Here is a 23,367-nt window from a genome sequence, read left to right on the forward strand (position 1 = left end):
GGCAGACAATGCGTCAAGTGTACAGCATGTCATTGGCAAAAACATAGGGACGAAAGAGAAGGATGTACTCGGAGAGAGCTCTAAGCTACCTCAGCCTGAATCCTCAGATGATAATAACAATACCATTATGGCAAATCCCAAAAAGGATGAAGTAGAGCAAATGGTGAAACAGGTGAGTGATAGCATAAGTAAACTACCTATTACTAAGAAAAGACTATGTGGAGGAGGAACTTGAAAAAGATGCTACAGGAAATCATAGTTAGTCAATCCAACGACACTCTAAAGGAAAAATCGGACTCTCTCACAAGATCTGAGGCAAAAAAGAATAAGGTCTCCAGAGGAATTGGCAACTAAGAATAAACCTAAGTAGAAAAAGAGCTCCCTGTCTTCTAGTATACAGTCGAAGCCAAGCCATATTTCACTCAAAGGAACCTGAAGTCAGAATCCAGCGTGGAAGCGTGACAACGCCAAGACGACCATGTCGGCGAAATCAACCTCGAAGGCATCTCAAAAGAAGCCCCGAAAAGCGAGGAAGGTGAGGCTAGACAGTGGAAAAGGAAAAGAGCCGCCATCTTACGCCAAAGTTGACAGAAGAATACACCGGGACGATCTCTGCTATGCAGTTTACGATGCCGGTAATCCGACAGGCAAAATTCCAATGGATCAACAGAGTAAAATAGAAGACCTGGTCAACAATAAGTTAGTGAACCACGCAATCCCTTCAAAGGGCAAACAACCAATGGCTGCGAGTTCAGCATGGACGTGATTTTAATGAGATTGGCATCTCACCAATGTGATAGCACCATAAAGAACTTAGTGGAAAGTATCCCTTCTCCCTGGGACTAACTAACATGGTGATCATAAATTCCCCAATTCATTCGAGCTAAATAAAAGTTGGCGATACAGGGCTTTGGACTTGAGGTCTTAATTAAGTGGCTAAAAATCCTCTGATAGCCGGAGTTCCTCAGGGAAGTGTTCTTGGACCAACCCTTTAGTTAATATTTACCACCGACATGTCTGCTCAGGGTACCAATTTCTACATTTGCTGATGATATCGCAATCATCCCGTAAACCCACACATAGCTTCTATGCAATTGGACAACTGCCGTAGACGTGTGGAAATGTGGCTGAAAAAGTGAAGAATACAAGTAATTGAAGAGTAAACATGTACTGAGGAGAGAAAATTGACCATCTGTCACACACCTATGAGATTATGTCACATACCTTTGAATTCATTTATATCAAAGGCTTACTTGGCGACGATCTATTGAAACCAGGAGACCTTGTATGAAGTTAATAGTTTCTAGTATGTCCTGCTATTAAGTCTTGCAATTAAATTCATTCTGTTTAGAACTGTATTAAAACTTATTTGGACTTACGATATCCAATACAGTGGGTATAGCCGGCAATACCAGTATCGATATTATACAGAGAGTAAAAAATAGAAAATTCTTAGGATCATAACGGGAACACCATGGTACATAAGAAATGAGATCTGAATGGGTAAGTAGAAGTTCCAATGGTGAGAGAAGAAATGCTGAAGGTCCATAAAAAATAAACTGCAAGATCATCCAAACCCACTACTACAAGACTACTCACCCAAAAACATCGTGGAACAAGGCTTCGTAAAGTCGAACTACCACCCATCTAGGATGAAAATATATTCTCATTAGGGAGTTAACAAGTCTAGTTCTAAAATTTTATGACTTATTGTTAGGCCATATATACAGTGCAGATTTAATAAAATAAATACAACATACAAAAATACTATTTACGCTAAGCGAGTTATTGGAGATCAAAGGTTATAAAAATCAGTTTTTAGATAATTTTCTTTCAGACTAAAAGTGGAAATAGTGACCAAATTATGGTAAATGACAAGAAAGAATTTCCAAAAATTTTTTATCAATTTATTTAGAATAAAGAGTTTTAATATGTTTTCCCACTATACTACTCTTAATCTTATTAGCTCTCTATAATATTGATGAATTTTCTTAAGCAAGTTCATTTCTTAAGTCTTTCGTTTTAAAAACACTCCTAAACATAAAATCTTTCTATAAAACTCTTTAAAATAATGCAGTTTTTCTCTGTAAACTCTAGTAAGAAAAACTCTGTGCTAGTTTTCCAGTTATTGTACTCTCCACTAAAACAACTAAATACGAATAGTACCGTTTAATAAATGAATATTAAAGTTTGTTGAAAAGACAAAAGCTTTTTTTTTTAATAGAGAGTGAGAGAAGTTTTCTTTGAAATCACGTATACGTGATTTGTTTCGGATCGTTTTTTTTTATCATACAACTAAGACAGCTTGTAAAGAATTAAATTTTAGATAAAGCTTTTTATTATAGATTTCTAGCTGCTGTTGTTGTTGTTGTTGCCGTAGTTTATAAAGAAAACTTTAACAGTTATTTTTTTTTACTATGATGATATTTTGCTGCTCATTGGATTTAAAATTATAAATTGTAAATAAATACAAAAGCCGACAAGTCAATGGCTGTTTTATCGTCTATTTTATTTCGTTTTTTTTTATCTCTTCGTATTGTAAATGTGTAAGCAAACAAGTATGTAATAGAAATTGTAAAATATAGTTTGTTTAAAAATAATAATAACAATAATAATGAGTGATTTTTTAGGTTTTTTGTTTTATAGTCTATAGCAGAGATGGGAAATCTTTAAGATTTCAGATGGAAAATAGTTTGTTATTTAATTAAGTTTAAATTAAATTAAAAACTAAAAGCTTTAAATGGTTCCTTAAGCCACATAGATGTGCAGTTGCGAGCTTTTTGTGGAAACATTTTTGTTGCAGAACCGTTTTGATCTAAGCTTTAAGCTCTTCTTTACAAAAAAAAAACTCAAATTCCTCTACTTTCCTCTGTAAAGAAAGCTTTTAAAGAAAGCTTTGTCTAAAAAGCTATAAAAGCTTTCAGTTGTTCATAAAACTTGAAAGCTAACAATAATATGTTTTCTCTTTAAACCCACTTCAAACTTTCCATCCCCGCATCCTCTTCATTATCTGGCCAACTTAAACACACTTTAAAATGATGACGTTATAAAGATGATAATGATGTTACTCTTATAAATATAATTATGTATTACATTTGATGATTTTCATTCAGTTTTTCCAGTTTATTGAAGAATTATAAACGTGAAAAACAAAAGATCAACAGTTAACTTTGTTAGACTTAAACATTATTATTTTCGAATAAAAAAAAAACAGCTCTAGACTTAATAGACGACAAACTTGTATCATGTGGGTTTTTTTTAGTACTTTAAATTAAAGCTGTTGGCAACACATGACGTGTATCAGAAAAAAAAATATATAAAACAATTTTTGTGTGCATGTTGATGTGATCTTTATGGAGTTGAATGATACGAGTGATTTGTATGATTTTCTGGGTTGTTGTAGTTTAAAATGTGTTCTAAGTCATTTAAAGATTTAAGATACTACCTATAAGATGTCATCATAAAGACTGGTTTGTTTTTATTGATATATAAAGAAAAATATTTTTATAGCTAGAAGTAAGCATAAAGAATTTATTATAAAGATTAGAATATATTTTTGAAAAAATTTCTTTAGGGTTTGACAATGACTTGGAATCATGCTACAAAATAAACATGATAATATTAGTTATTTAGTTTTTTTTTTTAAGAAAAATATTCATATCATTTATTTGTTAAAACCTTTTTCCATTAAATGGTAGAATTGTAGAGAATATAATATAGAATTGTGCTCCAATTGTCATAAAATTTGAGGTGTAAATGCCGGGAGCTGTACTGTAGAGTCGAACAATTTTACACCTCTGATAATTTGCTAAATTTCTAATAAGTTTCAAAGGTTAATAATTTCTTAAACATCTTGGTTCTTTAAAGGACAGAATTTTAAAGTTTCATAACCACAATCAGAAAAAAATTTGGAGTCTTTACTGATCCTGGAAATCGACGATTTAATGCTGTACGTTTGTATATTGTGGGCGATATCTGTCTACGACTGCAAGCTTTTATACACAAGTGCCCCGAAGGAATACAGTTTAAGCACATGTACATAAATATGACGCTTATGCGAAACCAACTAGTTATAGCGATCAACAGACCTTATTTGTCGCTAGCCCCCACATAATGTCCCCCCTTTTTGAACTACTTTGCTTTAAAAATGACTGTAGATCAACAAAATCCGATATAAACAAATTTTAGTTAGTTAGTTAGTTAGTTAGTTAGATAGTTAGTAGTTAGTTAGTTAGTTAGTTAGTTAGTTAGTAGTTAGTTAGTTAGTAGTTAGTTAGTTAGTTAGTTAGTTAGTTAGTTAGTTAGTAGTTAGTTAGTAGTTAGTTAGTTAGTTAGTTAGTTAGTTAGTTAGTTAGTTAGTTAGTTAGTTAGTTAGTTAGTTAGTTAGTTAGTAGTTAGTTAGTTAGTTAGTTAGTTAGTTAGTTAGTTAGTTAGTTAGTTAGTTAGTTAGTCGTAGTTAGTTAGTTAGTTAGTAGTTAGTTAGTTAGTTAGTTAGTTAGTTAGTTAGTTCGTTAGTTAGTTAGTTACGTTAGTTAGTAGTAGTTAGTTAGTTAGTTAGTAGTTAGTTAGTTAGTTAGTTAGGTTAGTTGTTCGTTAGTTAGCGTTTAGTTCGTTCGTTCGTTTCGTTCGTTCGTTTAGTTTCGTTCGTTCGTTCGTTCGTTTCGTTTCGTTCGTTCGTTCTTGTTCGTTCGTTCGTTCGTTCGTTTTTTCGTTCGTTCGTTCGTTCGTTCGTTCGTTCGTTCGTTCGTTCGTTCGTTCGTTCGTTCGTTCGTTCGTTTTTCGTTCGTTCGTTCGCGTTCGTTAGTTCGTTCGTTCGTTCGTTCGTTCGTTCGTTCGTTCGTTCGTTCGTTCGTTCGTTCGTTCGTTCGTTCGTTCGTTTTTTTCGTTCGTTCTTTCGTTCGTTCGTTCGTTCGTTCGTTCGTTCGTTCGTTCGTTCGTTCGTTCGTTCGTTCGTTCGTTCGTTCGTTCGTTCGTTCGTTCTTCGTTCGTTCGTTCGTTCGTTCGTTCGGTCGTTTCGTTCGTTCGTTCGTTCGTTTCGTTCGTTCGTTCGTTCTTCGTTTCGTTCGTTCGTTCGTTCGTTCGTTTCGTTCTTCGTTCGTTCGTTCGTTCGTTCGTTCGTTCGTTCGTTCGTTCTTTTGTTCGTTTCGTTGTTGTTCGTTCGTTCGTTCGTTCGTTCGTTCGTTCGTTCGTTCGTTTCTTTTTCGTTCGTTCGTTCGTTCGTTCGTTCGTTCGTTCGTTCGTTCGTTCGTTCGTTCGTTCGTTCGTTCTTTCGTTCGTTCGTTCGTTCGTCGTTAGTTCGTTCGTTCGTTTCTTCGTTCGTTCGTTAGTTCGTTTCGTTCGTTCTTCGTCGTTCGTTCGTTCTTCGTTTCGTTCGTTCGTTTCGTCGTTCGTTTCGTTCGTTCGTTCGTTCGTTCGTTCGTTTCGGTTCGTTCGTTCGTTCGTTCGTTCGTTCGTTTTCTGTTCGTTCGTTCGTTCGTTAGTTCTTCGTTCGTTCGTTCTTGTTCGTTCGATTCGTTCGTTCGTTCGTTTCGTTTTCGTTTCGCTCGACTCGCTCGTCTCTTTCTTTCTTCTTTGTCGCCGTTCGTTACTTCCTTCATCTTCTCTTTCATTCCTTCATCCGTTCGTTAACCTTGAAATCAAAGCCTACAGAACATTACCTACTAATCTATTAACTTATAAACTACTTGTTCTTAATTACTACATTTAGCTATTTCTTCTTCTCTATTCTTCGTCATGTTCTACAGTATTCTACATCATTTCTCATGAAATTGAAAGTTATTTTAGCGGTTCTTCTACATAAGTCGTTCGGATTTAAACTTAAACTTGGTTTTTCCTACATTATGATTTGTTTCGTCTTGTCTTATTTTCTCGTTTTCTCTCGTCTTCTTTTCTAAAGTGCCAATCAGTTTTGTTTTAATCTGTTCAAGTCACGTTCTTGACAGACGTCAACATGTGTTCTAGGTCAAGTTGCTGTTTGAGCTGCGGCTCAATAAGTTGTTCTGCATTAAAAAGGCTGATGATGATGATGATGATTTCGATTGATGTTGTATCTTAAATGTTATGTACAATAATTTAAAGTTTATTGTTAACCGAGTAAATATAAAAAACATAAAAATTAAAACAAACGGTTTAATTTATTATTTTGCCTATTTAACTTGATTTTGATACGTGTCAGTTGTTTTTAGTTCTATTATTATGATTTGTTTATTAATGTATGTCATTCTTAATTAATTTGACTTAGAAAGCTTTAAGTAAATAGATTCGGTTAAAATAACGATTATTCGAACACGTATTCCTGCTCATACACAGGGAGCTAGCAGATAGGCTCCCTAAAAATGCAGACAGGTGTTACATTAGAGTCTAATTTTTAGCATATTCGGGTCAGTGTTCCAAAGCCGTTTTGGTTAAGCATAAATTGCATATTTATCTAATTACTATGTATACTAAACTTTATTTTGATGTTACAAATGGCCAATTTAATTAAATATTATAAACTTAATACTGTCCATAATATACTTACATTCATATTTATGTCTGTCTGTTTGTCTCCTTATCGACATCTAGAAATCGATAAATTATTTACACTGTCAATAATCTTAAACAAAGACAATCAATAGACAACCCGTAAGTCACTAATAATTCGCACAATGTGAAAATATGTGTCTTGCTCACGCATTCACCGCCAATAACAGAAAATAAAACAACGAATGAAAAAAGAACGTGTATTGCAAATAGAAAAATATTGAATTTTGAAAAATAGAAAAACAACATTACAATAATAAAAATAATAAAATTGGCTTGCATGTTGCAACTTTCTTGTTGTCGGTTGATGTCTTTCTTCATAAGCTGCCATGATAATAACCCAGCAAACAAAATGTTTAATTTTTGAAAAATAAAATTTGGAAACCAGCAAAACTTTATAAGATTTTAACAAACATTTACATCTGAGAATATTTTTATTACAAATCATTCTCAATTAGAGTTTACACCGAGTGGTATGTTGGGTAACAGGAGCTAAATATAAGTTGCTGTGCTGTGTGTGTATAATAATGCCTCTACACGTTAGCAAACACAGCTCACACGCACTTACGTTGTAATAAATAAGTATGTATGTATATTGATGTAAAACATACGAGGAAAGCAAGGAAAGTCGTCAATAATACATGACGCAGTCTTCGTAGAAGACAGACTAAAATCTTGTCTACAGACTAGTCTTTATTGTAGTCTATAGTATTTAGTATTTTCTATAGTCTATCGTCTGGCCAATAGTCTAGTCTATAGTCTAGTCTATAGTCTAGTCTATAGTCTAGTCTATAGTCTAGTCTATAGTCTAGTCTATAGTCTAGTCTATAGTCTAGTCTATAGTCTAGTCTATAGTCTAGTCTATAGTCTAGTCTATAGTCTAGTCTATAGTCTAGTCTATAGTCTAGTCTATAGTCTAGTCTATAGTCTAGTCTATAGTCTAGTCTATAGTCTAGTCTATAGTCTAGTCTATAGTCTAGTCTATAGTCTAGTCTATAGTCTAGTCTATAGTCTAGTCTATAGTCTAGTCTATAGTCTAGTCTATAGTCTAGTCTATAGTCTAGTCTATAGTCTAGTCTATAGTCTAGTCTATAGTCTAGTCTATAGTCTAGTCTATAGTCTAGTCTATAGTCTAGTCTATAGTCTAGTCTATAGTCTAGTCTATAGTCTAGTCTATAGTCTAGTCTATAGTCTAGTCTATAGTCTAGTCTATAGTCTAGTCTATAGTCTAGTCTATAGTCTAGTCTATAGTCTAGTCTATAGTCTAGTCTATAGTCTAGTCTATAGTCTAGTCTATAGTCTAGTCTATAGTCTAGTCTATAGTCTAGTCTATAGTCTAGTCTATAGTCTAGTCTATAGTCTAGTCTATAGTCTAGTCATAGTCTAGTCTATAGTCTAGTCTATAGTCTAGTCTATAGTCTAGTCTATAGTCTAGTCTATAGTCTAGTCTATAGTCTAGTCTATAGTCTAGTCTATAGTCTAGTCTATAGTCTAGTCTATAGTCTAGTCTATAGTCTAGTCTATAGTCTAGTCTATAGTCTAGTCTATAGTCTAGTCTATAGTCTAGTCTATGGTCTAGTCTATTATCTAGTCTATAGTCTAGTCTATGGTTTAGTCTATAGTCTAGTTTATGGTCTAGTCTATAGTTTAGTCTATAGTCTAGTCTAGTATATAGTCTAGTCTAGCCTACATTCTTGTCCATATTTTACTCTATATTCTTTTCTATATTCCAGTCTATAGTGCACTCTATAGAGCAGTCTATAGTCTAGTCTATTTTCCAGTTTATATTCTAGTCTATAGGCTAGACTATAGTATATGGTCTAGTCTTTAATATAAAAAGCGAATAAATTGTAGATTTAATTTTAATTTGCCCCTCGTATTCGCTATCAAATAATTCAAGCCAATACATTCGTATTTTTATATTTTCTATTTTATGAAAAAAACTCAGTTTGTTTTTTTACATTTTTTGTTACATATTTTGTAGCAAGTTTAACAATAATTGCAAATTGCCATATAAAAATAAAAAAAAAATAAACTTTAATATAAAATTAAAAAAATATAAAATAAAAAACTATGAGATATTTTCTAAATACAGTGGACGTCCAATAGTACGTATACTCTTTATTACGAATATCCAATAATACGAATGGCAAAATTGTTGCATTGTCTACTCTATAGTACGAATAAAGTCTCAATTTTTCTGTTCGATAGTACGAATAATGCATTTTTTATGGGAATTTTGGTTTTATTTACGTATGAATGAAGTTTTTATTATGTTTTTATTTTATTATTTCGGTATCATTCACCTTAAGCTCAGTAATTTTGAAGTTTTTTTGTATTTATTACAAGTGTTTTGTATTTTTAAAAATCCTATACACACAATTTACTGCATATATATTTACAAATCAACAATTATTTAGTGTTATTAATTTATTTTATTGGAATTTTGATGACCCAAGAGAAGAAATTAAATTGGATGATAACGCCAATGAGGAAAGTATTTTATTAGTTCCCGACAATAACTCTGCTGAGAACAATATTGAAGCCTCAAAAGCGCTGTTATTGAAAAAGCCGTAAGAATCATTTTACAATGTAATAAACATCGATGTTAAATGATGGATTTTTTAATAAGTAAAATGATATTTATATACATATGTATGTATGAACTGTTAATTTTGAAAGTAGTGTGACTCCACATTCCAAGCAATGGGTTTAAGGATAACTATTCTAATTTTTAAGAGAAAATTATAAATTAGAGAATTTTGGTATATTCCATTCAAGTTTCTAATAAAAGTTTTATGCAATCTGAACATTTTAATACATTTTAGAACACATATGTAAATTGCAAATTGTCTTTGGCACACATCTTTTTAAAAACATTAAAATTTAAAACCTTCTACATATATCTCATTTCAACCATTGGACTCACAATACTTTCAAAATTAACAATTCATATACGTAAATATGTCCCTTTTATGCCTGTTTATGTACAAGAAATTTATTTAAAATAATAAACATTTATTATATTTTGTTCCGTTACGTAATTTTTCATGAAAAATAAAACAAAAATAAATAAAATCCAATATTTTATGTGTATTATTTGAATTTAAACATACAAAATGTGTTGTTCAATAATACGAATTTTTCGGTATTACGAAAGGGCCTGACACTATATAATTCGTACTAGTGGACGTCCACTGTAATATTGGTGTTAATTGTCTTAACTAATGCTCATGTGTAGTTTTGTACAAATAAATCGTAAACTGCTAAAGTAATAAGCAAATATTTTGTTTATTATGTCACCACTTTAGGTATTAATGACGCATTGTACAGCGGAAAGGAGATAGTAGGGTACAAAAGAATTACACAATATGAGTAAACACAAAATTTTCATTTTGCTTAAAATTTAGACTTTAAAACAAATCTAAATTTTTGTATGTAAACTTTCTTATAAATATTTAGAATGACGTCACGATTTGCAACCTAATATGTAAAAGTTATGTTTATCGTTTTTTCCCAGGTGCTAAATTAAGTTACAAACATACACATGTATGTGCATATGTATGTATTTAATGTAAAATAACTTTACCCAATATAATTACACTTTCAGTACTACACATTTATTTATTAAAAACAAGTCAATCGTTTGCCTTGTTTCTACAAACATACATACATGTGTTTATAATAAAACATTAACTCTATCGGCAGACATAAAGCCTTGGAAATTATAAGAAAAGTGAAATTTTACAATATGACCTTATGTATTTACCTCTGTAAATAAATTATGACATTGTATAGAACAGACACTCGTCACTTAAAAATAGACTAGACTTGACTACACAGAATATAGACTAGCCTATAAAATAGACTATAGGTCTAGACTATAGACTAGACTATAGACTAGACTATAGACTAGACTATAGACTAGACTATAGACTAGACTATAGAACTAGACGATAGACTAGACTATAGACTAGAACTATAGACTAGACTATAGACTAGACTATAGACTAGACTATAGAACTAGACTAGAGACTAGACTATAGACTAGGACTATAGACTAGACTATAGACTATGACTATAGACCTAGACTATAGACTAGACTATAGGACTAGACTAGACTATAGACTAGACTATAGACTAGACTATAGACTAGACTATAGACTAGACTATAGACTAGACTATAGACTAGACTATAGACTAGACTATAGACTAGACTATAGACTACTATAGACTAGACTATAGACTAGACTATAGACTAGACTATAGACTAGACTATAGACTAGACTATAGACTAGACTATAGACTAGACTATAGACTAGACTATAGACTAGACTATAGACTAGACTATAGACTAGACTATAGACTAGACTATAGACTAGACTATAGACTAGACTATAGACTAGACTATAGACTAGACTATAGACTAGACTATAGACTAGACTATAGACTAGACTATACTAGACTATAGACTAGACTATAGACTAGACTATAGACTAGACTATAGACTAGACTATAGACTAGACTATAGACTAGACTATAGACTAGACTATAGACTAGACTATAGACTAGACTATAGACTAGACTATAGACTAGACTATAGACTAGACTATAGACTAGACTATAGACTAGACTATAGACTAGACTATAGACTAGACTATAGACTAGACTATAGACTAGACTATAGACTAGACTATAGACTAGACTATAGACTAGACTATAGACTAGACTATAGACTAGACTATAGACTAGACTATAGACTAGACTATAGACTAGACTATAGACTAGACTATAGACTAGACTATAGACTAGACTATAGACTAGACTATAGACTAGACTATAGACTAGACTATAGACTAGACTATAGACTAGACTATAGACTAGACTATAGACTAGACTATAGACTAGACTATAGACTAGACTATAGACTAGACTATAGACTAGACTATAGACTAGACTATAGACTAGACTATAACTAGAGATAGACTAGACTATAGACTAGACTATAGACTAGACTATAGACTAGACTATAGACTAGACTATAGACTAGACTATAGACTAGACTATAGACTAGACTATAGACTAGACTATAGACTAGACTATAGACTAGACTATAGACTAGACTATAGACTAGACTATAGACTAGACTATAGACTAGACTATAGACTAGACTATAGACTATAGACTAGACTATAGACTAGACTAGACTAGACTATAGACTAGACTATAGACTAGACTATAGACTAGACTATAGACTAGACTATAGACTAGACTATAGATAGACTATAGACTAGACTATAGACTAGACTATAGACTGACTATAGACTAGACTATAGACTAGACTATAGACTAGACTATAGACCTAGACTATAGACTAGACTATAGACTAGACTATATAGACTAGACTATAGACTAGACTATAGACTAGACTATAGACTAGACTATAGACTAGACTATAGACTAGACTCTAGACTAGACTATAGACTAGACTATAGACTAGACTATAGACTAGACTATAGACTAGACATATAGACTAGACTATAGACTAGACTATAGACTAGACTATAGACTAGACTATAGACTAGACATAGACTAGACTAATAGACTAGACTAATAGACTAGACTATAGACTAGAATATAGACTAGAACTATAGACTAGACTATAGACTAGACTATAGACTAGATATAGACTAGACGATAGACTAGACTATAGGACTAGACTATAGATAGACTAGACTATAGACTAGACTATAGACTAGACTATAGACTAGACTATAGACTAGACTATAGACTAGACTATAGACTAGACTATAGACTAGACTATAGACTAGACTATAGACTAGACTATAGACTAGACTATAGACTAGACTATAGACTAGACTATAGACTAGACTATAGACTAGACTATAGACTAGACTATAGACTAGACTATAGACTAGACTATAGACTAGACTATAGACTAGACTATAGACTAGACTATAGACTAGACTATAGACTAGACTATAGACTAGACTATAGACTAGACTATAGACTAGACTATAGACTAGACTATAGACTAGACTATAGACTAGACTATAGACTAGACTATAGACTAGACTATAGACTAGACTATAGACTAGACTATAGACTAGACTATAGACTAGACTAGACTAGACTATAGACTAGACTATAGACTAGACTATAGACTAGACTATAGACTAGACTATAGACTAGACTATAGACTAGACTATAGACTAGACTATAGACTAGACTATAGACTAGACTATAGACTAGACTATAGACTAGACTATAGACTAGACTATAGACTAGACTATAGACTACTAGACTATAGACTAGACTATAGACTAGACTATAGACTAGACTATAGACTAGACTATAGACTAGACTATAGACTAGACTATAGACTAGACTATAGACTAGACTATAGACTAGACTATAGACTAGACTATAGACTAGACTATATACTAGAATATATACTAATTTATAGACTAGGCTAAAGACTTTATTATATACTAGACTATAGACTAGATTGTAGACTAAAACTTATCTTTAAACCAAAAAAAATTTTTTCTAACCATATTGAAATTGTTGACATATGAAAGAAAAAAAATCTGTAATTATATATTGGGAATATTATGCTAATTTTCAGATGCCTTTTATTTACTAATTACTTACAAATTATTTGAACTTTTCAGTTGTATCAAGATTTGCACGAGTATGAAAAAGTTTAAAATATTAAAAAAAGATAAAAATAGCTTGAGTTAATGATATTGTATAATTAACCAATAAACTCATGTTTTATGACACCAATGAGTGCGTAATATGAAGATGAATAAAAAAACAAATAAAGAAACAAAGATTTAAGCGACAAACTTGATAAGTGTGTCAATAACAAACGAGAGTGTAGGAGGGGGAAAAGTTAATGGAATTTTAATTTTTCAATTTGAGAAATTAATCTATAAAGACTTGTTTAAAAGATGCAAAATTAAAATATGATAAAATCCAAATATTTTTCAATGCTTTAAAACATTTCCTGATACACCTACGAGAATAATGAAATATATTTTAACTTAATTGTTTACATTTTTAAGATTTGTTTAAAAAATTTTAATTTAAATTTTTAGAATAATTGTTGGCAATTTCTTTTTTGTTTGTTTCTTAAGTCTTTTGTTTCCTAAACAAGTACTTTTTACCGGCAAAAATCTCTAATTGCAGAAAACATTTATTGTGTTTAATTTTATTGTGAATAAATTTAACTTTTTAATTATTTTCTTTTAAATGTCAAGGATTATAAATTTTATTTATTTCAAAAATAACTCGTCATCTAATCATAAATAACTTTAATTGGGTTGTTTTATAAGACTAACTAAATACAAAAACCTCTAATATTTATTGCTGCCATTATTAAACACAATTCATGATTAACAAAATATTTTTCGGGTTTTAATTTATTTATATTTAACAAAAAATAAATATTAACAAACACTTGGGTTAATTTCAATTTCAACTCAATGTTAAATTTTGAACAGTAACCACAACAAAACAATCAAGTTGACAAACAAAACTTTCCTTGTAAATTCTTTGCAATTCAAAAAATTAAAAAAAAAAACACATAATGAAATTATATTCAATTCAAACAATTTTATATGATTTTTATGTTAAATTAAGTTAATTTATTGAATTATTGATGAATGTTTATGAAGAGAGGAAGCTAACGTTGATAATTGGGAAAGACGGCAGAAGTCAAAGAAATTGGCTAACAATCATATTTTTTAGTTTCTTTTCATTTGAATATTGCAAATTTGTTATGCAGAAATATAGTTAAACTTAAACTTAACTATAATGAAGCTGAAAAATGCAAAATTGTATTAATAAAATTATTTGTGTACTAATGTCACGCCTTAAATAAAATTAAAAAAACATACAATTAAAACTCAAAACACAAAAATCTAAATCCTAATTAATAAAGTGTTACTTAAATCAAATCGCAAAAGTAATAGGGCACAGTTTTACAAAATCACAAACATTTTGGAAATAATATAGTCTGGTCTAGTCTTTAGTCTGGTGTATAGTTTAGTCTATGGTCTGGTCTATAGTCTGGTCTATACAGTCTGGTCTACAGTCTGATCTACAGTATTGTCTATGGTCTGGTCTATAGTCTGGTCTATAGTCTGGTCTACAGTCTGTTCTATAGTCTGGTCTATAGTGTGGTATATAGTCTGGTCTATAGTCTAGTTTATAGTCTAGTATAGTCTATACTCTGGTCTATAGTCTGGTCTATAGTTTGCTTTATAGTCTGGTCTATGGTCTGGTCTATATTCTGGTCTTTAATCTGGTCTATAGTCTGGTTTACTGTCTAGTCTATAGTCTGGTATATAGTCTGGTCTATAGTCTGTTCTATGGTCTATAGTCTGGTATATAGTCTAGTCTATAGTCTGGTCCATAGTCTGGTCTATAGTCTGGTTTATACTCTAGTCTATTGTCTAGTCTATAGTCTGGTCTATAGTCTGGTCTATGGTCTGGTCTATAGTCTGTTCTATGGTCTGGTCTATGGTCTGGTCTATAGTCTGGTTTATAGTCTAGTCTATAGTCTGGTCTATAGTCTGGTCTATAGTTTGGGCTATAGTCTTGTCTATATTTGAATTTATAGTCTAGTCTATAGTCTGGTCTAAAGTCTGGTCTATAGTCTGGTTTATAATCTGGTCTATAATCTGGTCTATAGTCTGGTCTATAGTCTTGTATATAGTATTGTCTATAGTCTGGCCTATAGTCTGGTCTACAGTCTGGTCTATAGTCTGGTCTATTGTCTGGTCTATAGTCTGGTCTATAGTTTGCTTTATAGTCTGGTCTGGTCTATAGTCTGGTTTATAATCTGGTCTATAGTTTGGTCTACAGTCTGGTCTAGTCTATAGTTTGGTCTACAGTCTAGTCTATAGTATCGTCTTTAGGCTAGTCTATAGTCTAGTCTATAGTCTGGTCTATAGTCTGGTCTATAGTCTGGTCTATATTCTGGTCTATAGTCTGGTCTATATTCTGGTCTATAGTCTGGTCTATAGTCTGGTCTATAGTCTGGTCTATAGTCTGGTCTATAGTCTGGTCTATAGTCTGGTCTATAGTCTGGTCTATAGTCTGGCCTATAGTCTTGGTCTATAGTCTAGTCTGTAGTCTAGTCTGTAGTCTAGTCTATAGTCTAGTCTATAGTCTAGTCTATAGTCTAGTCTATAGTCTAGTCTATAGTCTAGTCTATAGTCTAGTCTATAGTCTGTTCTATAGTCTAGTGTATAGTCTAGTCTATAGTTTAGGCCTAAACTATAGACTAGCCTAAACTATAGACTAGTCTAGTGTATAGTCTAGTCTATAGTTTAGGCTATAGTCTAATTTATAGTCTAGTCTATAGTTTAGTCTATAGTCTAGTCTATAGTCTAGTCTATAGTTTAGTCTATAGTCTAGTCTATAGTCTAGTCTATAGTCTAGTCTATAGTCTAGTCTATAGTCTAGTCTATAGTCTAGTCTATAGTCTAGTCTATAGTCTAGTCTATAGTCTAGTCTATAGTCTAGTCTATAGTCTAGTCTATAGTCTAGTATATAGTCTAGTCTATAGTCTAGTCTATAGTCTAGTCAATAGTCTAGTCTACAGTCTAGTCTATAGTCTAGTCTAAAGTCTAGTTTATAGTCTAGTCTAAAGTCTAGTCTATAGTCTAGTCTATAGTCTAGTCTATAGTCTAGTCTATAGTCTATTCTATAGTGTAGTCTATAGTCTAGTCAATAGTCTAGTCTAGAGTCTAGTCTATAGTCTAATCTAAAGTCTAGTTTATAATCTAGTCTAAAGTCTAGTCTATAGTCTAGTCTATAGTCTAGTCTATAGTCTAGTCTATAGTCTAGTCTATAGTCTAGTCTATAGTCTAGTCTATAGTCTAGTCTATAGTCTAGTCTATAGTCTAGTCTATAGTCTAGTCTATAGTCTAGTATATAGTCTAGTCTATAGTCTAGTCTATAGTCTAGTCTATAGTCTAGTCTATAGTCTAGTCTATAGTCTAGTCTATAGTCTAGTCTATAGTCTAATCTATAGTCTAGTCTATAGTCTAATCTATAGTCTAGTCTATAGTCTAGTCTATAGCCTAGTCTATAGTGTAGTCTATAGTCTAGTCTATAGTCTAGTCTATAGTCTAGTCTATAGTCTAGTCTATAGTCTAGTCTATAGTCTGGTCTATAGTCTAGTCTATAATCTAGTCTATAGTCTAGTCGATAGTCTAGTCTATAGTCTAGTCTATAGTCTAGTCTATAGCCTAGTCTATAGTCTAGTCTATAGTCTAATCTATAGTCTAGTCTATAGTCTAATCTATAGTCTAGTCTATAGTCTAGTCTATAGCCTAGTCTATAGTGTAGTCTATAGTCTAGTCTATAGTCTAGTCTATAGTCTAATCTATAGTTTAGTCTATAGTCTAGTCTATAGTCTAGTCTATGGTCTAGTCTATAGTCTAGTCTATAGTCTAGTCTATAGTCTAGTCTATTCTAGTCTATAGTCTATTCCATAATCTAGTCTATATAGTCTAGTCTATATAGTCTAGTCTATAGTCCAGTCTATAGTCTAGTCTATAGCCTAGTCTATAGTGTTGTCTATAGTCTCGTCTATAGTCTAATCTATAGTTAGTCTATAGTCTAGTCTATAGTCTAGTCTATAGTCTAGTCTATAGTCTAGTCTATAGTCTAGTCTATAGTCTAGTCTATAGTCTAGTCTATAGTCTAGTCTATAGTCTAGTCTATAGTCTAGTCTATAGTCTAGTCTATAGTCTAGTCTATAGTCTAGTCTATAGTCTAGTCTATAGTCTAGTCTATAGTCTAGTCTATAGTCTAGTCTATAGTCTAGTCTATAGTCTAGTCTATAGTCTAGTCTATAGTCTAGTCTATAGTCTAGTCTATAGTCTAGTCTATAGTCTAGTCTATAGTCTAGTCTATAGTCTAGTCTATAGTCTAGTCTATAGTCTAGTCTATAGTCTAGTCTATAGTCTAGTCTATAGTCTAGTCTATAGTCTAGTCTATAGTCTAGTCTATAGTCTAGTCTATAGTCTAGTCTATAGTCTAGTCTATAGTCTAGTCTATAGTCTAGTCTATAGTCTAGTCTATAGTCTAGTCTATAGTCTAGTCTATGGTCTATTCCATAATCTAGTCTATATAGTCTGGTCTATATAGTCTAGTCTATATAGTCTAGTCTATAGTCCAGTCTATAGTCTAGTCTATAGTCTAGTCTAGTCTAGTCTAGTCTATAGTCTAGTCTATAGTCTAGTCTATAGTCTAGTCTATAGCCTACTCTATAGTGTAGTCTATAGTCTAGTCTATAGTCTAGTCTATAGTCTAGTCTATAGTCTAGTCTATAGTCTAGTCTATAGTCTAGTCTATAGTCTAGTCTATAGTCTAGTCTATAGTCTAGTCTATAGTCTAGTCTATAGTCTAGTCTATAGTCTAGTCTATAGTCTAGTCTATAGTCTAGTCTATAGTCTAGTCTATAGTCTAGTCTATAGTCTAGTCTATAGTCTAGTCTATAGTCTAGTCTATAGTTTAGTCTATAGTCTAGTCTATAGTCTAGTCTATAGTCTAGTCTATAGTCTAGTCTATAGTCTAGTCTATAGTCTAGTCTATAGTCTAGTCTATGTTCTATTCCATAATCTAGTCTATATAGTCTGGTCTATATAGTCTAGTCTATATAGTCTAGTCTATAGTCCAGTCTATAGTCTAGTCCATAGTCTAGTCTATAGTCTATTTGGAAAACTTTAGAACTTTTGCATATTTAGAGTTAGATCAGTCTTGCTGTAATAGAGCTATATTATTTGTTCTTTTAAATCACATGATTAAATGTAATTAAAATTTTTGTGGTTAAAAATACAATGATTACATATTGTTTAACAATTACCAAAATTGGAAGCAGCAAGAAAAAAACAAAAGACTTAAGACACAAGCATAGTTTAATAAATAACTATCCACAAGTAAACAACTTATTACAAGTAAAGTAGATTAAACAAATTTTTGCTACAGCTACTTAGACAATAGTTTTAACACTTGAAAACTATTACGAGTAGATGTGTAGAAAATAATATTAAGTAGCTGTGGTCAAAAAAACAAACAAACCAACAAACAGACTGTCAGTAATTGTAATATACAACATTTTATTTTTTTTTTTTTCACTTACAACCGACAACGCCCTTCCCTTTTTGTTTTTTTGGGTAGTAAGGGGTAGGGGGGTGTATGAAAAAATTTTATAATTTACAAGTTTTTTTTGTGATATTTAAACATATTTTTTGTGGCTATTATAAAATAACCTTGTTTGTTTGCTCTTTATTCATTGATATTAAAATCAGAGTATTTTTATAAATTGATCTAAGCAAAAGATCATAATTTCCGTTACAGATTTGTTGTTGTAATTTTATTTAACAATTGTAAATTAAAATAAGTTATATAACGGTTTAGGGTTTTATTTAATTGGTAATTTAAAAAAATTTAACTTTTCACTTCATTTAAGATGTTTCAGTTGAACTTGAAAGCTTTATTGTAAATACATAGATAATGTTTGTAAAATATAAATAATTTTGTTATTATTTTGAACACATTCCAAAACTTATTATTATTTTGATTTTATTTTCACAAGGCCAATTAATTATACCTTTCGCTTATGTGTCAAATATTCACATACTCCTTTCAATCACTCTTTTTTTTTTTTTTGTCGAAGTTTCTTTGCATAATTTTGTTTTCTATTCTTCTATTTTTATAACAAACGGAAGCATTTTTCTTTAATTAATCATGTGTGCAAAATTTATTACTTAAGCTCTTTATATACATATGTTGTTATTGTTTTAACAAATCAAAAAAAAAAAAAGTACCAGCAACTATATAATAATGTATGTTTAACGAGCCCAGCTATTACCCCTGAGAATATTGATTTGTTAAATTTTAATTTTTTGTATTAAAAGTTTGTTTTTAATTTGAAATTTTAATTAAAACTTTTAGTTTATTGCTATTTTTTTCTCGTTACTTTTGTATTTACGAAATGATGACTAACAATTAAAAAAAAACTCCGCCTTAAATATATTTATTTTGGTTTTACCTTTCAATAAGTTTACATAATAAATCATGTTTTGGCATGCTCTATTTTAAGGTATATATCTGTTGGACGTATTGAAAAATGAATGTCTAATGCCGTTATGGCCAAGTAAAGGTCCTCAAATAGAAGACAATATACAAGGTCTATCACTACATATATACATACTATATACATATATTAAGTTAAACCCTCATATGGGGTATTCTGTATTGAAATTAAAACTACAAGCAGCCAATATTCCTCAAAGCTATAAAGGAAAGCTTTCAATGCAAAGTTTTCAAAAAAGAAGTTTTCTATAAAATAATTTCACTGTTAATTCGCTTTTAAAATGTTGTATACAAAGCTTCTCATTTGAAAAGTTTTCTATTGAAAGATTTCATTTGAAAAGTTTTATATGAAAAGGCTTCATTTAAACGTTTTCTACAAAAAGCTTTTTTTGTAAAAGATTTCATTTAATGCAAAAATTTCTTTATAGTTTTTATATAACTAAGTTTTACTTAAAACTTTTTAAGAAAAAGCTATTTTTAAAATTGGGAGAAGACTATTATTTCAATAGCTTTCTACAAAACGAGTTCTGTTAAAAGCTTTGTCTTAAAAAGTTTTACATAGTAAGCTTTTCATTGTCTTTATTTCTAGAGAAAATTATATATTAATAAGTTTCTAAATAAAGTGTTCATTTGAAAGTTTTCAAAATTTAAAACTTTAATTTGAAAAGTTATCCTCAGAAAGGTTTATATTTCTAAAAGCTTTCATTTGTTAAGTTTTCTTTTGAAAGCTTGCATATGTAAAGTTTTCTATAGAAAGTTCTCATATTGAAAGTTTTTATATGTAAAAAATTGTTTTTATTTGAAGAATTTTTTTTAAGTTTTCCGTTGAAAGATTTTTTTGGAAAATTTTTTAGAAAATGTTCATAAATTTAATGTCTTTATTTTGAAATTCGAGAAATATTTTCACAATTTTCCGTTAAAGAGCTTTTATAAAAACTTTTCAACTAAAATATTTCTTGGAATACCTTTTTTAGTTTCTTCCTTAAAAAATAAAATTGAAAAATTTAAAAAAAATAAGCTTTTTACCATTTATATTTTTTGGCAAAAAGAATAATTTGTCCAAAGGACTTCTTTTACAATAAAAGAGTAAAAAAAAACTTTTTACACTAAAAGTTGAGTAGAAAAATTTTACAAAAAGCTTTTTACAATAAAAAGTTAAAAAAGCTTTTTACAATTAAAAGTTTTAAAAGCTTTTACAATATAAAAGTATAAAGGAATTTAAAAAAATGTATAAGCTTTTTACAATGAAATGTTACAAAAAGCTTTTTACTATAAACAAGTTTAAAAATCTTTAAAAAAAGGCTTTTGACAATTAAAAGTTTTAAAAGCTTTTTACAATGAAACATTACAAAAAGCTTTTTACGAAAAAAAATTAAAAATTTTTTTACGATGAAATATTTTAAAAAAGCTTTTACAATACAAAAAACTTTTACACTAAATAGTTGAAAAAAGCTGTTACAAAAAATTTTACAAAAAGCTTTTTACAATAAAATGTATATACATATAGAACTGTTTGCAATAAAAAGTTAAAAAAGCTCTTTACAATTAAAAGTTAAAAAAGCTTTTTACAATTCAAAGTTTTGAAAGCTTTACAATGAAATGTTACAAAAAGCTTTTTACGATCAAAAAGTTTAAAAATTTTTTTACAATAAAATATTTTAAAAAGCTTTTTATAAAAATAAAAAATAAAAAAATATAAAAATCTTTTTACTATTAAAAGTTTTAAATTATTTTTGTAATAAAAAATCTAAAAACTTTTTAGTAAAAAGTTAAAAAAGCATTTTAATAAAAAGATAAAAAAGCTTTTTAGTATTAAGTTAAAAAAAGATTCTTAAAAATAGAAAGTTTGAAGAAGCTTTTTCCAATTAAAAGTTAAAAAGGCTTTTACAAGAAAAATTCAAAAATTTAAAAAAGCTTTTTACAATAAAGAGTTAAAAAAGGGTTTTGCAATAGCTTTTTGCTATAAAAATTAGAAAAGCTTTTTGTAATAAAAAGTTAAAATTGGTGTTTAACAATAAAAAGTTAAAAAGCTTTTTACAACTTTTTTTTTGCAAAAAAAAATTAAATCTTTTTGCAATCAAATGGTATAAAAAGCTTTTACAATTAAAAGTTAAATATCTATGAAGCTTTTTACTAAACAGTTAAAAAAGCTTTTGCCAAAATTAAGAAAAGCTTTTACCAAAAGTAAGAACAACTTTTTACCAAAACTTAAAATCTTTTTACTAAAAATTTACTAAAAAAAATAAAAAATATTTTTGCAATCAAATTGTAACATTAAGCATTTTACAATAAAATGTGTTAAAAGCTTTTTCAAAAAAAATGTATAATCTATTTACTAGGAAGTTTAAAAAGGCATTTTACGAATTTTTAGAAAATTTACTAAAAGAAAAAATTTAAAGTTAAATACTTTTTGAATTTCCATTTTTGAAAGAAAATTTATATTAAAGAGCTTTTTTCGTATTAGTAATTAATTTCCCAGCAACTACGATACCTTGTATTTAAACAAAAAATTGTTCATTTCTGTTTTTGTTCTGTATTTTAAACCCTTTTTTACAATATCTATGTATATAAAATATATGTATCTTTTTCACCATTCATTTTGAACTTAATTTAAAAGTTCATTTTAGTGTTGATATTTAATTTTCTCAGTTTAAACCGTCTTTCATTGCAAAAAAAAAAAAATCATATTAACATAGACCGTTTTTTTAACCATTCATTTCATTAGTCTACTGTTTTTCCATATAGTATATTTTATGTGGATTTTAGTTTTTAACCATGTTCACCTTAGAGCTTGTTACTTGAACCGAAAAACTGAAAAGTTCAAATTGCAGTATAAAAATTTACAGTTTAAATTGGTAAACTGAAAAGAAAAAAAAACGTACTAACACGCCTTAAGATCACTTGACCATAACGTTTGCCTATTTAGTCTAGTCTGGTCTTGGCGGCCTTTGCTTCATTGTGCTAAAATACCGTTAAATTTATACAATTTTTGCATCTATAGTTTGTAGGTAGTTTGTATGTATATAATTTAAACAATTCGGTTAAGGTATGTAAATAAATATAAATATTTGCAAATGCAATACAATTACTTAAATAAACAGTTTAAGAAAATGAAGTTATTATTTAGTAGCAATAAACAATTTATATATGTAATATATTAAGGGCAATTAAATCGTCCGCTAGAAAGCTTTGAGAGAAGAGAGAGAGAGAGTTGAAGTTTTCTGTAGTATTGAAAAGCTTTCTCTGAAAAATTTGTTTTAAGTTATAGTTAAGTATTAGCGAAAAGTTTTCTATAAAAAGTTTTGTCTAGAAAGAATTCGTTCTGAAAATTTGTTTTTAAAAAGCTTTCATTATGAAAATTTATTCTAGAAACTTCCAAACTTGTTCCGAGAATGCTTTAATTATAAAAAGTTTTTCCTAGATAAAATTTTTGATACATATTTAAAAAAAAAAAAAGCTTTACGAAAAATATTCATTAGAAAGCATTCTTCCCGAAAAGCTCTCAGAAAACTTACATTAAGAAAATTTCCTTTTAAAGTTTTAAAATAATTTTTTTTTCTACAGAAGAGTTTTTTCTAGAAAGCTTTCATTATTAAACGCCTTTTTCTAGAAAGCTTTTATTATGAGATGCATTTTCAAGAAATTCTCCGAATTTTCCATTGATAACCTTCTCTGTAAAAAGCTTTCATAAACAGAAAGCTTTAC

The sequence above is a fragment of the Lucilia sericata genome, unplaced genomic scaffold (assembly GCF_015586225.1).
Source record: "Lucilia sericata isolate MDLA Ls3-8-SP2 unplaced genomic scaffold, ASM1558622v1 Contig000811F_arrow, whole genome shotgun sequence".
NCBI classification, from domain to species: Eukaryota; Metazoa; Arthropoda; class Insecta; order Diptera; family Calliphoridae; genus Lucilia; species Lucilia sericata.